General features: G+C 41.9%; 1 protein-coding gene across 1 annotated transcript in view; it reads left to right on the top strand.

The window, feature by feature from the left end:
- The window catches only part of MYO1D (myosin ID), a 2,136,961-nt gene that overhangs the window by 376,543 nt on the left and 1,744,624 nt on the right, over positions 1-15,794 (top strand). The window lies entirely within an intron of this gene.

Raw genomic sequence — 15,794 nt, 5'->3', positions numbered from 1 at the left:
CCCAGGTTTCTGTGTCATACAGTAGTACTGATCGCATCACTGTTTTATACACCTTACTTTTCAGCTTCTTTGGTAATCTTCTGTCATACTTTACACCTGACACTGTATGCCAGTTGGCTGCAGCCCCTCTGATTCTAGCTTTGACCTCTGCATTCAGACTTCCCTTCTCCACAACCACCCCTCACAGATACTTGAAGCTATTAATCTGTTCCTCCATTTTCCCTTCTATCTCAATTCTCAGCTTCTTCTGATTTCCCCAATTTGCTGCTATTATCACGGTCTTATCTGTACTTAGTTTCATCCCATGTGCCTTCAGATTTGCATTCCTTTGCTGAAGTTATTTATCAGAGTCTGCCTATAATGCCACATCATCTGCATATACAGCAACTTTGTTGATCTGTCCCCTCCGACCTGTTTACTAATGTAGTCCATCACTAGCGTGAACAATAGTGGGTTCAGAGCTGAACCCTGGTGCACACCAACTCCCACTGGGAGCCCTTCTGTGAGACCACCGAACACTATTCATACTTGAGTCATTGGGTCCTTGTACATAGCCTGCACTAATTCTACCAATGTTTCTTAGACTTCAAACCACAGCAATACTGCCTAGATCAGTTTTCTTGGGACCTTGTCATATGCTTTCTCTAAGTTTAGGAATGCCCAGTTGGACTCTTTCCTCATCTCTACCTTCTTCTCAACTATCTGTTTCACTGAAAACATCAGGTCAGTTGTGCAGCATCCTGATCTGAATCTGAACTGATGTCTTACTTTCTACTATTCTGCATGCCCCTTTATCAGTCACCTTCTCCAGAACTTTCATGCAGTGTGGCAAGAGTTTAATGCCTTCTGTACTGCCCACAGTTGCGGATGTCCCCTCTGTTCTTGTAGACTGCCATTAGTATGCTTTTTCTCCAGTCATCTTGGATATGCCTTTCTCTCCACACTACTGTGAGCACCCTTAGAGCTATTTCTCCCCTATCTCACCCAGCATCTTTATCATATCTGCTGTGACCTCATCTACGCCTGCTGCTTTTCCTGACTTCATTTTCTTTAGTGCTGTTCTTACTTCTTCTAGGGTGGGCTTGTCTTCTTCTCTCATTGTAGACAGTGTCTGGGGCAGTACAGCTTTTGTGGGGTTTTCTTCATTCAGAAGCTACTGGAAGTACTCCTTCCATCTGCCTTTGATTTCCTGTGGACTGGTGAGTAGGTTGTTGCTGGCATTCCTTATGAGGAGTGTCTGACTATCTTCTTTATCTTTCTTTCTTTGTCTTGCAACCTGATAGTTTCTTTGTGTCACCTACCGAGTCACTTTTCAGAAGCTGGTAGAGTACCTCTGATGTCCTATTCTTTGCTATTGCAATTCCTTTCTTAGCTTCTTTGGTAGCCAACCAGTATTCCTTCCTAGCGTGGTCGGTCTTATCTATCTCCCACTTTTTCCTGCATTCCTGCTTTCTTTTGATAACTTCTTGGACTTCTGCATTTCACCACCAACTTTCCTTATGTACCTTATTTCCATACCTGGCTCGGCCACATATCTGTTTTGTAGTCCTTGCACATGCTGTTTTGAGGCGGTGCCATTCTTCTTCAACTTCATTTATTTCCTCCTCTTCTTGGGGTGCTAGTGCCGTGAGTAATTCCTTGAACTGTTGTGCTTTCTCTCCAGTCAACCTCCAGGTCTTCAGCCTGGTCTCTGTTGACCTTGGAGCCTTCTCTGACCACTGCTTGCAGCTGATTGTGACAACCAGTGATTTATGCTGTGGGCCAGCTGTTTCACTAGAATGACTTTGCAGTCACTGATTCTATGCCAGTGCCCTTTCCTTACTAGGAGGAAGTCTATCTGAGTTGCATGTTGGCCATTCTTGTATGTGATCTTGTGACTGTTTCTCTTTCTGAACCATGTGTTGGCTACTATTAAGCTGTTTGCCAGACAGAAGTCTAGAATGGCCTCTCCTCCTTTATTCCTGTTGCCCCACCCATGTGGACCCAGGCAGTCCTTGTATCCTCTTCTGTCTGTCATAATACGTGCATGCAGGTCAGCCATTATCAACACCAATTCATGCTGCCCTGCTTTATCTAGTAGGTCCTGCAACTGCTGTATGAATGCAGTCTTTTCCTCATGATCACAACCCTGCTGTGGGGCATAGACTGATATTATCAGTACTTCCTTATCATTAGGCTGGAGTCTGATTACCATGAGTCTGTCACCAGTTCTGATGTTATTCCCCCACTGCCTTCTGAAGTCCATCTCTCACCACAATTCCCACACCATTTCTAGAATGTCCTCCTCCTGAGTAGTAGATTCTGAATCCCAACCCAGGTGTCTTTGCTGCACTGCCCTTCCATCTTGTCTCTTAAATACATATTGATGTCCAGCTTCCTCTGTATCATTATGTCATCCACTTCCAAGCTGTGTCATATCAGTGAACCTACATTGAGAGTAGCAATTCTTAATTCATGTTTGGCAGGTTGTTTGGTTTTGCATCCAGCTTTCGCTCAACAGAACTATCCCAGATAACCCAGGCTGGGCAACTGGACACTGGCCAACCAGTAGCTTACTGACCCAGAGCTGCTGGGCTTTATAGTGGCACACACTAGCCAGTAGGGGCACATACACCCCTCCCACCATTAACATGGGTCCTTTGCATAAGTTGGAGTAGGCTGGGTCCTCAACCCACTTATAACCAACAAATGCCCATGCCCATTTTGGCAACACTAGTCAACATGACCGAATCACCTAGAGCCCTATTTTACACTGTTGAGTGGGTAGCCCTGCCACAGTGCTTACTCTGTGGTCCATGTTCTCCTGTCTTGAGGATACTGTGCACCACAGTAGATGCCCAAAGTGATTGTTCTATACAACTCTTCTCCTTATAGGTCACCATGTAGAGTCTGTGCTGCTGGCCACAGCTCCATTCATTGGTGAGTTTGAGATGGAAACACTCAGCATGTCTTTTGGAGGTGGGAAGAACCCCACAGAGACACGGTGAGAACATGCAAACTCCAACAGACATTGGCTGGAGGTCAGGATTGAAATTTGTACCTTGTGCATGAGAGGTGAAAACTTTAACCATTATGCCATCTGGTCCCCTCAACAAGTGCAGCAAGTTTTTGCCATGATCCCTCAGTTGGGAAAGTCAAGAGATGCTATCCGCCATAACTGGCCCCCAAGTCTCCTCTGTGCTTGCCTCCCAACTCTCCTGATCCCAAAATTTCTTCAGAAAGCATCTCAATTGAAGAGCACAGTTTTATTTATTTGTTTATTTTATTTATTTTATATTTGTTGACCGGGTTTGTCCCACTGGGCTACAATTGCACATTTTCAGTGGAGGCCCGAGGATAAAAGCTCCAACTGAAAAATAGAAATTTTACATGTTGAATACATATAGAATACATTCATCAGTACCATACATTACACTGTGGCAAATGAAATACATATAGAAATGCATTCATCAGAGGAATACATTCATAATTACATATTATATACATAATAATGCAATAGTTACATAGCTGAAATATTTTACTAGTGATGTTTGTACAGTGATGTAGCAAGAGGAGAAGATAAAGTAGTAAGTTTGTTTATTGAAGGGAAGGAAGAGAGAAGGGAAGTAGAAGGTTATAGGGGAGTGTTTACGAGGGATAATTCCACTTTACAATAATCCTCATTGCCCCTTATTGAACTTATCAGATTTGGTTCCCCTTCATCTGGCCTCATCTAGTTCATCCTCCTTGGATCCTGGATACAATTCAAGACCTTCTGTATCACTTGAAAAACATGATTCACCAGAACATTTGGGCCTAAAGTTGACAGCATGGCTTCTCCAATTCCATTGGCAGCTAGACAGCCCAGGCTCTCCTCCCCTGTCCATCACATTCTTTTGTCTTCCCACAAAGCTTCCACTAGTACAATTTACAAAGGTAAATGGAAAAGCTTTGTTTTTTGGGCACAACAAAAAAAAAATATCCTTTTTCAGCATGGGTATCCATAGTTCTTGAATTTTTTGGCTTCTTTTTTTAATGAAGGGTCCAGTTCACCAACAGTTAAAGTACAATTGGCTGCTATTTCTAATTTTCTTGGGGGAGCTGACAATTCTACCTTAGCTTCATCACAGCTCTGTAAGACATTTGTAAAAGGAACTCTCTTACTAACCCCCCCTTTAAAGATCCTACTCCACTGTGGGATTTGAATTTAGTGTTACAAGCCATGACTCAATCACCATTTGAACCAGCTGCAAAATGGGAACTAAAGTTTCTAAGTTGGAAAACAGTATTTTTTGGTAGCCATTACTTCAGCTAGGAGAGTTTCAGAACTGCAAGCCTCATCTTGTAAACCTCCTTATTTGATTTTTCATAAAGATAGGTTATCCTTAACAAACCAATCCATCTTTTCCTCCTAAGGTGGTGTCAGGATCCAACATTAATCAATGTATCAACCTTATATATTTTACATTTGTTGGATGTCCACAATTACCTTTGTATCTGCATAGAACTGACAAATTCAGAAAATCGGATCAATTAATTTTCTCCTTTTCAGAATCAAGATTGGGAAAGCCAGTTACCAAAATAACTTTAGCTAAGTGGCTACCTGATTGCATTTCCTGGATGGCGCACTGGTGCAGCGGTAGTGTTGTCACCTCACAGCAAGAGGTACTCTGGTTCATTCTCAGCAGTAGTGCCTTCTGTGTGGAGTCTGCATGTCCTCCCTGCATTTGTGTGTGTTTTCTCTGGGTACTCTGGTTTCCTGCCACATTACAAAGACACGCATCTGGAGCATTTCTCCAGGGCCTCTGCTGAAAATTGGCTTCATTCCAAGTCAGACTTTCCCGGTAAACAAATGTTAAATAAGTAAAATAAAAATTTCATTTGTCTACATTAAGTTGGGTTTATCCCTTCCAAAACTATTGAGAGTTCATTCAACTAGATCCATGGCAACCTGTTCAGTATTTCTCTCCAGATATTCCATGGATGATATTTGTGCTGCAGCCATTTCGGCTAATCCTCATACTTTTATTGCTCATTACAAAGTTGATCTAGTCTCTAGGCGAAGGGCAGCCTTTGGGTCAACAGTACTCTGGAATATCCCAGGATTCACGTAGCTGGGACTCTGTCCCACATGTTGAGGAATAAATGAAATTAGACAACATCAGATAAAGAAGTTACGCACATACTCACCGTAATGTTCCATCTGTGTTGTCCATTTTCATTCTTCTTCAACTCCCCTCCCTCCACCCCCCTACTTTTCTTATTAATGACTTCTGGAAGAGTGAGAATATATTGGAGGAACCACAGTTTCTCCTTTTGAGCACCAGTGATTTCTCATATCATTATTTTTCATGTTGTTATTTAGCAGTAAAAAGCAGCAAACTATATCTGAGGTATGGGGGGAACTACAGCATTATGGGTAAGGGAGAAGCTCATGAGCTGTAAAAAGCATCCGAGTCGGGTCCAAGGATCAGATCCAAACTGCAAATTTTAAGGAAGAATGAAAATGGACAACACAGATGGAACATTATGGTGAGTACATAACTTCTTTTTCTCCACACTAGGCTCCCCTCTTCTAGGATCCACCTTCTTAGCTTTAGGAGTATACACCACCTGTCTAGCTTTCAGAGGTTCAGTAAAGACCAACCTGTTTCATAAAGCTTGTATTTCTGGGTGAGTTGGTATACTGTTTTAAACGGTCCCTTTTTGTTCATTGAATTCTTGTATTATTTTGGTAAATACAGATACAGGCAACCATACAGGAAACCTATTCCTTACCTTTGCAAAAGCATTTGATCTCACTGACCACACCATTCTCTCCAACAAAGTTGCAGAAATTATCTAGCTAAGATAGCTTATCCTAATTAAAAAACTTCATCACAAGCAAACACAAACTTAGAATAGGCTCCTACTATTTGGAAACAGCTCCCATAAATAAAGGAGTGTTAGTGTTTTATACATTTTATATAAATGACAATAATTGTAGTCAAGGTCATCCTTACAAATAGGCAAGCTAGACATATGCCTAGGTAGCATGCTTATAGGGGACACTCTTTCTTATTTATTACTCTAAAAAATAAGTGAATTAAAGCACTCTTGCAGACAGGCACTCCAGGGGACAATACTTCAGTTGATTTGGCATTCATATCACGTTACATTACCTTAAACATTGCGAGGTCACAGGAGTAGAGACCTCACAGTGTTCCAAAGTAGGTGTGAAGGTGCCTGAAGGTGTGTTTTTTTTTTAAAATGAGAAGTGCAACTTGAGGGGCAGATGTGAAAATTATGAGATGAAATCAGGGACATTCTGCAGAATTCTGGTCAGAAAGGAGAGGAGTGGTACGTCTGTGAAATATTTTTAGAGTAATGCTGGCAGTGATCATTTGGATATTTTGAGCAATATTTCTGGCTTTGTGTAGATTGTTCAGATCATCTCTTTGGCCAGCCTGATAGACATGGGCATCCTGAGGCAGTGTAGCAATTGTTTCATGTATACTGACAACCACTTACTCCTGAAACAAATACTTTATGTGAGAGATATAGTTACACTATGAAAATGGAGACAAATTGAATGGCAAACAGGCTGTCAGCACATGCGTGTGCGCACACGCACACACACACGCACACCTCCCACACTACATAAGGACATGACCCACAAACCCATATATGCGGAGGTACTCACTAGTAGCTTACCAAAAGATCAGAGGCCTCCCAAATGGAAACCACTTGCACACACAATGCAAAAAACAACCACAACACACAATAACACACCAGTGCCTCAACAATAAGCCCTTAAGGCCTAACAACACCAAACCTAATGTACTGGTCGTAGCTGACTCCATTATGAGACACATGGATGTTCCCCTCACCAGGCTGGATAAAGAGTACTGATATGACCCCGTTATAGTCCATGTGGGGGTGAATGACTTGAGATGTACCTCAGTGGACTATATGAAGAAAGACATGATTGATTCAGATTGTGTGTCACAGGCAGGTACAAGCCTAGGCTTGAGCTGCATTCTACCTTCTCCAAGGATGATGCCACAATACAAACAAAAAATGATTGACTTTAACAATTGGCTTAGCTTCTGGTGTCAGCCTAAGGTGATCCAATATCTGTCAGCCTGGGAGGACATGGTCAACAGGCCACTCTGCTTTGCCAGAGATGGTCTGCACCTGTCTCCTCTAGGCTTTTAAATACTGACAAAGGCATTAGCCATTCCTACTGTGTCTTTTTTAGGCAGTGTCAAAATAATCAACCTTCCAACTCCTCTAGAAAAACTCAAGGTACTGCTGCTTAATGCTAGGAGTCTAAACAAGAAACTGCACTCCCTGGAAGCACAGCTCATTTGGAAGATGCTGACATCTGTGCAGTTACCAAGACCTGGTTCAAAGGCAGGCAAAGCACCCTGGTCATGCAGGGCTACAATGCTTTCCATACGTTCTGACCACAAACTGAGCATGAAAGAGCAAAAGGAGTAGGTGTAGCCATCTTCATTAAGGATAAGTACACATCGAGACTGTTCAAGCAGTATGACTGTCTTGAGCTGTTCCATCTCCAGTTAACTAAAGGTAAAGCCCCCTGCCACATCATAGCTAGCTAGAGGTCCCCCACCATGAAGCAGGGACAGCATACCGCATATTTGGACTTACTGGAGTCACTTGTCATACAGCCCAACACCTTACTTATGGGTGATTTTAATTATCCTACCATCGACGGGGAAACATACGTGACTACACACATGCTGGCTCAGAGGTTCCTGGACTTTGTCAATGCAAATATTCTGGAACAGCTAGTCATCACACCTACAAGAAGCTCAAATATCTTGGACATAGTACTCCCTAACATGGGAGATCATTGCACCCTCACACCCACGTAATGCCCTCCCTGGTAAAATTGGACCATAAATCAGTCTCGTTCGATGCAATTATAAGACCAGACACCCCATGAAGCTCAAAAATGTTTAAGAATTTTTCTAAGACAAATTACCTCCTACTTGAGTGATGGTATAAGAAGTTTCAAATCCTCCCCTGAATGCAGATGACACGGACTTCTATGCAGAGGTGTACACCAATGCCCTGAATAATCACTTAAGCAGTTGTACAGCACCAGTTGTACCTGACCGGATTACAACCAGGTCTTGCCAAAAAAAATAAGCCACCCTGGTGGACCCTAGTATAAACAGACTGTACAATAAAAGAAAGAAACTAATGTCCGAGAACAAGGGAAATGGCTCAGTAGAAGAAGGAATTCATCCCTCTCAAACTGAAACAAACAAATTAGAGATCTCGTCAAATCCTCCAAAGTTAATTATGAAGCAAAAATAACCTCTCTAGCTAAGGATAATCAGAAAGCATTCTTTAACATCGTCTGAAGTCTAAAAGGGAATACCCAGCTATGTATTGAACTGGTTGTGGATGGCACCACCCATATTCAACTGGAAGTAATAGCCAACCTGCTAGCTGACAGATTTGGAGCAAACCTAACCCCCCCCCCCCGTACCCTTCAGTCATCCCTCAAAGTATACCTGCCACCATTCCTCAGCCTATTATCTTAAGAGAGTAGGTCATCTTGCTGCTTTCCAAGGCCAAGAACACAGCATCAGTGAGACCAGACAACATCCTATGTTGCCTTTTAAACAACTTAAAACATGCCCTATCAGACCCATTTGGTTGCCTGTTTAATCATAGGCTGCAAACTGGCTATGTTCCAGAAGAATGGAGGACAGCAACTGTAATCCCTAAGCACAAAGGGGGACCATCAACCGACCCTGCAATTATAGGCCCATAAGCTTGACTGGCCTCATCTGCTAGATCATGGAAAGAATCATTATGGACCTTATTAGCAAGGACATAGATAACCTCCAGACTCTAGATCCAACCCAGTTTGGTTTTGTTAAATGTAGATCAAGCCTTTAAACATGATAGACTTCTTCAAGAAAGTCACCAAGGCCCTGGATGAGGGAAAGACAGTGCATACTGGCTATCTTGACCTAGGCAAGGTATTTGACACTATCCCCCACTCTGGTATTACAGAGAAACTCTCACGATTGGCAGTTAACACCTACATTACCAGATGGGTAGCTGACCAGCTCACCGACAGGACACATACTGTCAAAGTGGGTGACTTCACCTCTAGCAAAACACCAGTCATCAGTGGCATACCACAGGGTTCTATGCTGGGGACCCTTACTGTTCAGAATTTATTTCTGTAAAGTCCAGGCAAACTTGGACAGTCTGTAGCTGACAAGTTAGCTGATGATTGCAAATTGGGTGCAATCATGGAGTCCCCCAACGATGTTAATATACTGCAGACAAGGTTAATGCAGACAATCGATTGATGCCAAAGCAACTGATTAAATGTAAATGCAAAAATGCATTATTATTCCCTTTGAGAAAGCTGACATCCTTGCTAATTGCATTATAGTCAGCGCTCCCCTTGGTGTAGACCTAGTGGTATGTGACCTGCGTACTCAGGTTGATAGCAACCTGAACTTTGACCATCACATACCCACAGTAGTAAGGAAATCCTTCTATGTGGCACATCTTATAAGTAAAGGCATTGCATCCAGATTTAAGGATATTATAATTCCGTTATACTCTGCCCTCATCAGGTTAATAATTGAGTGCACTGCTCCATTTTGCGTGTACCTCACCAGACACCTGCAACAATTGGAGAGACCACAGAGGTTTCTCACCAAGAAATTACAGGGTACACAAACCAAGTGTTGCACATAAAGACTGAAAGCCCTGTCACTGTATTCTGTCTCCTGCAGGTTGCTAAGGGGTGATCTGTGCCTGGCTTTCAGGGCAGTCTCTGACCTGGCCCTGATGGAAATGCTACACATTCCTAAATCAAACTGCATGAGGGTCACTCACTCCAGGGATCTTAACCTTGCCTCTGACATGAACAGGTCATGCTGGAGAGATAGATACATCTCACAGAGACTGCCACTCCTCTGGAACAAGCTTCTAATTCACATGAAACAGAACCCCTTCCTGACCCTCTTCAAACACAATCTAGACCAATGAATGGGTGATCGCAAATTTACTCCTGGGATGGCACCCATGCTCTTCCTAGACAAGAGAAAGTCATTATTAACTACCATAGCCCTTTCCTCTGCAATCCTCACTATCCTAACCACTGACAATTGAGGCAACTCAGGATAAATATGGCTAGGCTTGTAAGGACTCTCTGGCCATTAGCCTAGTAACCTTCTATAAACCCATGAACCTATGAATTTGCCATGCCAGCCTGTCTTACCTGTTGATGAAGGTTTCGATGTTCATCATTCCCATTGCTGCAGAGGCATTTTGGGTTATCTGTCTGGTCAGCTTTCAAAAGCTCAGACTCACCTCCCTCTCTCTTCCTATGACAGCTGATAAGCTGAGCATGTCCTGAGAGGTAAGCCATCAGCTGTGACAAAAAATGTGTTCAGTCTTTTTCTGCCATTCAAAGAACATCCTCTGACTCTTCACAAAATCCAGTGCTAATTTTTCTGGTTTACTGCTCAGATAACCCCATTTGGGGACCCCTTTTCATTTTATTATTAGATTTATTATTCCCTTTTTAATTTTGTTTACTTAGTAAATATTTATTTTAGGGCGGCCATGGTGGTGCAGCGGTTAGCGTTGCTGCCTCACAGCAAGAGGTTCTCCGGTTCGATCCTCGGCTGGGGTGCCTTCTGTGCGGAGTCTGCATGTCCTCCATGGGGTCGCGTGGGTTTCCTCTGGGTGCTCCAGTTTCCTCCCACATCCCAAAGACATGTTGTAGGTGGATTGGATACACTAAATTGGCCCTAGGCGTGAGTGCGTGCATGTGTGTGCCTTCTGTGGAAGGTTGGGTGTCGGGCTGGCAACTCGACACCATAAAACCCCACTGCCAATCATGAGCGGATAGTGATCCACTGTGGCGACCCCTAGCCGGGAAAAGCCGAAAGAAGAAGAAGTAAATATTTATTTTAATATTTTCTTTCTGTCAGCATTTACAGTAATTCCTGTGAGACTTTCTGCTTCTAGCAGTATTTGTTTGGCTTCTATTTTTGATGAATGCTTGTTTTTACTGTCTCTGAGGAATATTAGAAGTGGTGTGTATCTGTGCCGTTAGAACGGACTGTTTTTATTGTTACTCTGCTTTATTTTCACCTTTTGACAGGAAAATATTTCAGAACTTGGATCTTTCAGCATTTATCCGTTATTTACTATATAGTTATTTGAATGTACTGTGGAAATTTTATTTTGTCTTTGACAAGAAAATATAGTTTAAATTGCTATTAACATGGTTAAAGTGTGTGGAGCAAATTTTTAACAGTGGTTTTACCACATTGGTTGCTTTGGTGTTTGACCTTTGTGTACTGGAAATTCTTTAACTTTTGTCAATTGGAAAAGAATTCTGAATATTTCAAACTGTTTTTTTTTTTTGTGATAATATCACAGTTTGACAGAGTTTAACTGTGTGGAAATGTACTTATCACTAGAAACATAAGTGCTTATTGTGATACATTATCTAGTGCTATAAGTTTAGAATTATGGCTGGTATTCTGTCCCCTGACTTGATAGATCTTGACTGTGGTACCATAAATCAAATTTTTTTGCACCCAAAAAACAAAATAAAAATATGCATTGGCCTGTCAAGGCCACTGCTTGGCCCACAAACCACTTACCTTTTGCTGGTCACAGTGCTGCAGGGTTTAAACAAATCCTTGAGGGCTGTTCCAGTACCTGAAGCAGGTATGGGAGAGCCAAACACTTCAGATGCAGGAGAAATCCAGAGTAAGAGACCCCGTGCCAGACATAATACTCTGTCCCAAGATATTGTATCTAGTAGTGAAGTTCACAAGAAAAAAAAATAAGCTTCATCATACAGGGGATAATAAGATTATTTACTTATTTTATGTGACATTTGTTGACTGGGAAAGTCAGACTGAACAAGAGCCCATTTTCAATGGAGGCCCAGGGAGAAAAGCTCCACAACACAGATTATAAAGTCTGACACAGTTTTCTTGGCTGAGTGTTCTGCAAACAGCTAATTCTGATGGTTGTGTTCACATACATGGCTCTAGTGCTAGTTTGGCTAGAGACTTTTCTGTTTCAGAGAATCACGACAAATCTAATGTGGGTAAAGGTGACTTTCTAGATGACACTGAGTCCTCTCACTCTGATTCTTCAGAAGGTGAACTCAAACTTAAAAACGAGTATTCACTTTTTTTTTCTCAGATTATTGCTAGATTTAGTGACATTTTGCTTGGGAGCAGTTGGGAAGTACCCCAAGCTAAGCAAGGTACATGATCTTATAATGGATGAGATGACCAATACTGTGGCTATACCCTTTTTCTTACTGACACTGGAAGAGGTTCATAAAGCTATCTGCAGGGCACCAGTATATATTCCAACAGTCTCTAAAAAGTGTCAAAGCAAATACAGGGTCTCCTTGGATGTGGCAGGTCTCTTTCTCATCTGACTTCTGACCCAGCTGCAGTCTTCCCAGTTGCCTGCTCAAGTCCTTAGTTTTATCTTGTCCAATGCCCCTGGTAAAGAGGAAACTTGTTAGATCTTCAGGGCTAAAGGACATCTCCTCTTTCTAGTAATCTAGTCTTTAGAAGGTTAATTTTCCACATATAGCCTGGATACTTTATTTTATAGTGTGTGCACAGTTTGAATGATTTTGCTACATCATTACCTGCAGAGCAAAAGTCTTGCATGAATGAAATTGTTTTTAATTCACTAAGGTTTTGAAATGTGCTTTGAAGGGTGTGGTTGAATGTGCAGATACAATATTGAGAAATGCTGTTTCTTCTGTTGTAGTAAGACAGTATACTTGGCTACATGATTAAAACATCTCGGCCAAAATTTTGAATATACTCTTTAGTTCTGAATTGGTATTTGGGACCTCTGTTACAGAGATTCCCAAAATAGTGGGATGGCAGAAAAAATTAATGAATACAGGGTGTCTAAAATGTTTCATGTAATCAAGTTATCCCCCAAGCAAGGCATCTTCCTTCATGGGGCAAAAAAAAAAAAAAAATCCCAGCCAAACAAAAGTCAGGGCTCCAAAAGGAAATGGCTGGAGGATAATTCTTAAAAAAACAAACAAGAAGGGTTCCTTTCCAAAAACAGATCAACCCCATGCTAAGGAATGACTATACCAAGTCACAGAGCACCCCCTACTTCCCCATGCTAAAGAATGACTATACCAAGTCACAGAGCACCCCCTACTTCCCCATGCTAAGGAATGACTATACCAAGTCACAGAGCACCCCCTACTTCCCCATGCTAAGGAATGACTATACCAAGTCACAGAGCACCCCCTACTTCCCTTCTGCCCTTGCTTCTCTTCCTCCTTACCCCAGGCTTTCTGTCAGGCATGCAGTCTGGCCACAATAGTTTTGGACAAATGGGTTCTGAGAATAATTTGGAGAGGATACACTTGTCAGTGTATAGAAAACACTCCCCCTTTCAGGGGAATTCCTCCACACCCACCAGACCAGACAGAGCTGTTTCCTTCATCGCATGGTAGAAGCAGGGGTTATAGAACCAGTGCCTGCAATGCACAAGGTCAGTGATTTTACTCCAGAAGCTTTTTGGTACAACAAAGGAGTACTCCTCGAGACCCATCCTAGATTTATCCTTTCTAAAAGATCTGATATTTAAACTGTTTACCTTACAGTGGATCCTAGTGTTTCTTACAGATCACTGTTTCATAGTAACTCTTGATCTCAAGGACACTTATTATATTCCTATTACTCCCATTTTCAGGAAAGTTTTCAGATTTGGTATTTCTGGCATATATTGCCAGTTTTTTGAATTACCTTTTGGGCTATCTACTGCACCTCTAGGGTTTACAAAGTGTCTGGCCCTAGTGGTTGCCTATTTTAGAACCCTAGACATCCACATTTTTTCTTATTTAGATGACTTGGTGATTTGTCAGATTCTGTATTCAGGTAGTTGGAGTACTTAGACAAGGTCTCATCTTTACTTTTCCACATGAGCTTCAAACTGATCTTTTAAATGTCCTTCCTTATACCTCTCCTTGAATTGTTTTTCTGGCTTGTTGGATAGATACAGTAAAAAGGATGGCTTTCCTGCCAAAAGATAAAGTTATGCCTTATTAAGGCATTTATTTGGATTTTTCCTCTTCTAGATGTGGCCTCAGCAAGAGAGTTCCTCAAAATTCTAAGCCTAATGACATCAATGATCCTCATGATACCACTAGCCAGACTACACTTGATTTCAGTGGTACTTCAAGAATTGTTGGACTCAGCATCTTCTTCCCTTGAATTCCAAGTACCAGTAATGGGATTTTTGAAACAAGATCTGCAGCGGTGGAAGGATAGACTGTCTTTGAATTCAGGACTCCATTTCTCTCTTCAGACACCACTCCAATCTATCTTTAGATTTTGCGTAGGGAGAACTGTCCACAGGAGTGCAAGGTCCTCAGGACATGCCCAAGCACATAAATATAAAAGAGATGTTAGTAAAGTTCTTCACCACTTATGGACTCCGGGACCTCTAGTAGTGGTTACAGATACCCCTACCATAATATAGTGCCTGAACAAGTAAGGGAGTACAAGGTTTTCTGATTCTTCAGGTCTTCTTTATTCACCAGAGCAAAACACAGTGGCAGACGTGGACTATAAGCAGATTATGCACAGACCCTCATGAGTGGAATCTCCATGCAGAGGTCTTCCTGGACTTCATTGGGATGTGGTGAACACCTCAAATAGATTTGTTTACCTCCTTTCATATGTTCATAGGTTAGTACTAGGCTAACTGCCCTTGCTAGCCCTTTTAAGCTTAGCCAGTTATCCCCTGTGAGATTCAAACCCTGTACCTTGTGTTTGTAAGGCAAACACCTTAACCATTAGGCCACCCTACAAAATAAACAGCCATGCAGGTCTCATACCCAGAACCCTGCACACCAGAGTCACAGTAGTTAACCACCAAACCATCACAGACAGTCAAAACTGTCAGACAACCAAAAAATATTCTATTTAAGACATCCTTACAACCATGCTAGGAAGATAGACACACTATCATTCCTATGGTTGGGAATGTTCCTATATGCATTTCTACCCTTTTCAGTGATACCCAAGGTACTTCTAAAGATTCAGAAAGAATTACCAAAGATCATTCTGGCAATCCCCTAGTGGCCCAGGTAATGTCAATTTCCCATCCATCCATCTGCATCCCCTTTTTCCCATTTTTTCCACATGGAGATGGGGTGACATTTCAGCAGTGGCAATCATCTAAAGCCAAGGTTTACACCACCAGGTGCCTAGCCCTACCGTGGTCATACTTCCACACCACTCACTCACACCTATGGCCATGAATAAGTTGCACTATTTCTATATGCATTGAGAAGGAGTTATACTCAAAAGCTTTGCCTTATTTTATTGTGCCTTATTAAAGTCTTGGATGTTGGGCTTTTTTTTGTTTTTTTTTTTGTTTTAGCAGTGTGGAATTTGAACATATACTATTACTTTAAGTGGGTATGAGGAGTTATTTACTCTATGAAGGACAAGGAGGTCAAAGAGGAACATGCCAAACCCATGATACTTTTTCATTTGCCAGAAAACACCCTCATGATTTTAGCAGATCATAAAGTTTATTCCACAATGTACATTATGGTTCCAAGTGTTTCAGTAATATAATGAGACTTGTTTCTGAGATATAGGCAAGAAGGAATTCTCCCAACCCAAAATATGATTTCTTTAGTTCTCTGAAATCCTGATGTTTGTCATATTGATTGCTGCTGCTTGTAGCCTCAGCGGATGGGTTATATCCTGCCAAGTATGTAACAGCTCCTAAACTGTCAG

This window comes from Protopterus annectens, chromosome 13.part0 (genome assembly GCF_019279795.1).
Source record: "Protopterus annectens isolate FY-2018-M chromosome 13.part0, PAN1.0, whole genome shotgun sequence".
NCBI classification, from domain to species: domain Eukaryota; kingdom Metazoa; phylum Chordata; order Ceratodontiformes; family Protopteridae; genus Protopterus; species Protopterus annectens.
Note: the sequence above shows the minus strand (reverse complement) of the source record. Positions and strands in the feature narration are given on the sequence as shown.